A 5,000-nucleotide genomic window follows, 5' to 3' on the forward strand; every position below is an offset into this window, starting at 1 on the left:
AAGTAAAGCACTTCGGTATGAAAATATTCCCAACTAGAAGTAAGAAGGAATGCTCTGTGGAGAAGAGTAAAAATAGAGTTTAATTTAAAATTGTAAAAACAAGAGCTATAAAAATTCGAACCTAATCCAGTAAAAGTCTTTTTTCTAAAAACCGTGGTATTAAAACCTTCTCTCTCTCTAGAAACTAACACATCTAAAAAATTTAATTTATTTCCTTCCTCCTTTTCTATTGTGAACAGCACAATAATATTAAGTTCACAATAGAAAAGGAGGAAGGAAATAAATTAAATTTTTTAGATGTGTTAGTTTCTAGAGAGAGAGAAGGTTTTAATACCACGGTTTTTAGAAAAAAGACTTTTACTGGATTAGGTTCGAATTTTTATAGCTCTTGTTTTTACAATTTTAAATTAAACTCTATTTTTACTCTTCTCCACAGAGCATTCCTTCTTACTTCTAGTTGGGAATATTTTCATACCGAAGTGCTTTACTTATGTGATTATTTTAAGAAAAACTGTTTCCCGACTAAATTATTTTTTAAGCATCTCAACAAATTTTTAAATGATAAATTGGCTCAGACTCCAAAAATAACAACAGTACCTAAGCTCAAATTTTATGCAAGTTTTCCTTTTATGCATGATGATTCCTTTAGACAGAAGTTTACAAAAATCATACAACAACATTTTCCAGCTGTTGTAGTAAACTTAATTCCCAAGAATCCTCTCACAGTTGGCTCGGTTTTTCGCTTTAAAGATCGATTGAGTCCTTTGATGTCCTCTGGTGTAGTGTATCGATATATTTGCCCAAAGTGTAACTCTGGGACCTACGTAGGATCTACCAAGAGGTTGTTGAAGGTCAGAATTGACTCTCATAGAGGTGTTAGTTTTCGAACAGGTTGCAGAATATCCAATCCAGAACATTCAAATATTCGCAATCATACTAAAATTTGCAAAATAAATATAGACAATAAAGATTTTAGCATTATAGGACAGGTATCTAATTACCATGACTTGCCTATTCTGGAGTCAATTTTTATTAAAACACTGGTTCCGTCGTTAAACGCCCAAACTTCCTCCACTCAATTGTACTTGTCATAGATTTCTTTATTTTGTTCTGTAATTGTTGATGCCATTCAGTTTTTATATGCGCTTCTGCGAGGTTGGTTCCACTTCTGTTTTATGTATATTTTTACTTGAATTTTTAGTTTTTTACTAATTTTTACTTTTTATATTTTTTATATTTGTATATTTTTTAATACTGTTTCTTAATGTTATATATGTACTTCTTATTTGTAGCCCTGGAAGATGTGATAATGACGATCACGAAACGTCGGGATATATAATAAATGGAATTTTAGAACTGCCTATTTCCCTGTCCACTTTGAAAAATATATATATATATATATATATATAATATACAGATATATATATATATATATATATATATATATATATAAGATTATACGCGTGTATATGTACATGAACATACATGCATATAGACACATGATGAATTTTGCACATTTAGACGTGATTTGCATATTCAAATAAGCCATATGTATTGATACATTAATGTCTGGATTCTCTTACCGACCACGGATCCGAGCCCCAGGCGGAAACACTCAAAGACAAGAGGTTCTGACTGGCCGGGAATCGAGCCCTGGTCCAGGAAACTTGTAATAACAGTGACATAGCACTTAGCTACGTGTGTGTGTGTGTGTGTGCGTGCGCCTAGATAAGGTTTCCATAAAAATTAATACTCTCAGTCAACGAAATTGTTAGCACAATAGTTTTCATTCAATTTCCACCGCAATAGTTGAAAGATAACTTCTTTTTAAGCTACAATCCTAGTTGAAAAACTAAGGGTTCCAACAGGGAAAATAGGCCAATGAGGAAAGGAAACAAGGAAATAAACGGTATAAGAATTAATGTAAAATTGAAATAAACTATAAGAAGGCTCGTGGCAGCCTGGTCAACATAAAAACATTAAAATACGCTTTTGGGATACGGATGCATTTTTTTTTTTTTTTTTTTTTTATGATATTATTCTTATCATTTATTATTCATGGATGCATTGACTTTTTCTATTAATTGATTTATAAACTTTTATGTTTATTATTCACTTTTATTAGTTGTAGATACTAATGGAATAAATTAGAGTTTCTAAAATTTCTGAAAACTTGCTTTACTCCCACCAGCCAATTGGACAATCGCTTCCAAAGCCTCTTGGCAGATTACGAAGCTTTAAGCCAATAAGAGACGGGAATAGAAATGACAGGCAAAGTTGAGGCCTCTGGTTGGCCAAAGCACCAATTCCTACTTTTGAAAAAGTCACTGTGGTTCTGGTCCTCTGGAGCTAAAGACGTACGGTGGTCAAGGTGAGCTATTGGTGAAAAAATACGATGTATTTACTATTTTTCTTTATATTAGGGCGATGTTTTTTTATTTTATAAACTGTAGAGGTTCAATTATAGTCAGGAGAATAACGGAATGATAATTTTCGACAAATACTTTGAGCCGGTGATGTCTCGTAAGGTTTTGGTCGGTTATTATACCGTGAAAAAAAAATTCTCCTTTTCGATTTTTGTGAATATTCCGAGCTACCGAAGACAATGTTCATATTATTTTAATTCAGGATCGTGAAACAAAATTGCAGTGTTAATACCGCTAATAAGTAGTTGACAATTAAGAGAAAGGGATCAACATGGTATTTTTAATGTAGATAAGCACCAAGGATTTGTCTGGCCGTATTGGACAGAATTTCAAGTGTACTTTTTTACGTTTATGTATTGAAGGTGACGTTCGAAATGGTGTAAAACAAATGACATATCTATTTAGTATAAATGTATACATTTAGCGAAAACGTTTTTGTCCAGTTTTGCTGGACATGAATATGACTGACAAGAGTTGTCCGGTCGTGAACTGTGGAAAGGTTTGGCTCAGAAATTAATTACCTTATATATATATATATATATATATGTGTGTGTATATATATATATATATGTGTGTATATGTATATGTATATGTATATGTATATGTGTATGTATATATATATATATATATATATGTATATATATATATGTATATATATATATATATATATATATATATATTGATTCTCATATCTCAAAAACTATTTGACCGAATCTCATGAAATATGGTTAACTGATTGGCCATGATCCAAGGACGATTTGATTAGATTTTTGGAGTGATTGGGGTCAAAGGTCAAGGTAACGAAAAGTCAAAAAATGTATTTTTGTTATATCGTGCTCATTTTTTATCTGATTTGCATGAAACTTATGTCAAAATGCACGTAATTCAATTGCCTATCTTGTGATGTGGTATTGGCGAGGGTATGCGCTCTACCGAGTGCCCTATCTAGTTATTGATTTTATTTCCTTCATGACTTTATCTCCGTAAGTGGAGATATTTATATTTGGTTGTATAAAGCTCTCTGATTGCTTCGATAATGTAGATTTAACAAACACGCATTACGCTGTGTGATACGCCAAATACTTAAGAGTATATTCTGTACAGTAAACTGATTTTGTACGTCTTGTAGTGAGTAGTTCACATGTTTTTATAAGACCAGGAAAGCAGTAACCCTTAGCAAGCAAGCAAAGGACTAAAGCTAATTGTTTACGCAACGGGAGAAGTGGTATTAAATGTTCGAACATCGATACGCAATGGTATACGCTACTCAGGCTGCTTTTATATTTTGCGTATAGTAACTGTGTTTTCGGTGTGATCAGTAAGCCTACTCACATTGTATTTTATGTGAAGTGAGCAGGGATTTCAGATTTGATAGCAGAATATGTGGAAATTATGCTGGTTAGAAAACGGAAGAATGTACTTCGAATTTCGGTAAATATATTGCTTGCTTACTTGCTTACATACATACATACATACATACTCACTCACTCACTCACTCACTCACTTGCTTACTCACTCACTCACTCACTTATTTACTCATTCTCTCACTCACTCCTCACTCACCACTCACTCCTTCCTCCCTCCTTCCTCCTCCCTCCTCCCTCCCACCCTCACTCCTCACTCACCTCTCATTCACTTACGTACTTACTTACTCCTCACTCACTCACTTCTCACTCACTTCTCATTTACTAACTTATTTACTTACTCCTCACTCCTCCCTCATTCCCCCCTCATTCCTCACTTCTCATTCCTCATTCATTTCTCATTCCTCACTCACTTCTCATTCCTCACTCACTTCTCATTCCTCACTCACTTCTCATTCCTCACTCACTTCTCAATCACTTCTTATTCCCCACTCATTCCTCACTCACTTCTCATTCCTCCCTCACTTCTCACTCACTTCTCATTCCTGACTCACTTCTCATTCATTTACTTATTTACTCCTCACTCACTCAACACTCATTCACTCCTCATTCACTCAACACTCATTCACTCCTCACTCACTCACCCTCTCACTTACTTTCTTACTTGCCTCATGGCTTGCTTGCTTATTTATTTACTTACTTGCCTAATTGTGTAATTACTTCCTTACACAATGCAACCCCACTCACAACATGACCTACAATATCAGTTTGTCATACGCTCTTGGGTAATTTGCGTAACACTGCGTAATTTGTTGATTATCAAATCCACATTATCAAAACACGTCGATAGCTCCCCCCCCCCCCCTCAAAGCATCTGTGTATGGAGGTCATTTCAGCAATCTTAGCCTGGTCGAAGTCATTTACCTATGTTTCATATCATTTTAATATGTGGAAATATTTCTCATTTATCAAATCTTGAATTTCCATAGTTCTATTACTAGCAGATTGCGTAGCAACTCGAAATTCATTGCCTTCGAAATGGCTGGTCAGTTTTAAAAGTTCCATTTGACTAGGTTAGTCACCTGTTCTGGTCAGTACAGCCCAAGTCGATGTTGATTATTTGAAGTTATATTTGAGGATTTGCGAGAAGTTTTGAAGGTACATTCGTAATCTTAGAGTGTTGGGGGCTGTCAGGTGATGGGGGGGGGGG

The 5,000-nt window shown here is 34.5% G+C and overlaps 2 protein-coding genes across 2 annotated transcripts in view; one reads left to right on the forward strand and one right to left on the reverse strand.

The window, feature by feature from the left end:
* The window catches only part of LOC137624942 (keratin-associated protein 19-8-like), a 67,204-nt gene that overhangs the window by 46,168 nt on the left and 16,036 nt on the right, over positions 1-5,000 (reverse strand). The gene's annotated exons all lie outside the window — the stretch shown is intronic.
* LOC137624939 (uncharacterized) overlaps positions 2,339-5,000 on the forward strand; it is an 18,528-nt gene continuing 15,866 nt past the window's right edge. The window contains exon 1 of the mRNA XM_068355870.1: positions 2,339-2,371. The gene's annotated coding sequence lies outside the window, so the exon portion shown is untranslated. The remainder of the gene's footprint in view (positions 2,372-5,000) is intronic.

The sequence above is a fragment of the Palaemon carinicauda genome, chromosome 31, assembly GCF_036898095.1.
Source record: "Palaemon carinicauda isolate YSFRI2023 chromosome 31, ASM3689809v2, whole genome shotgun sequence".
Taxonomy (NCBI): Eukaryota; Metazoa; Arthropoda; class Malacostraca; order Decapoda; family Palaemonidae; genus Palaemon; species Palaemon carinicauda.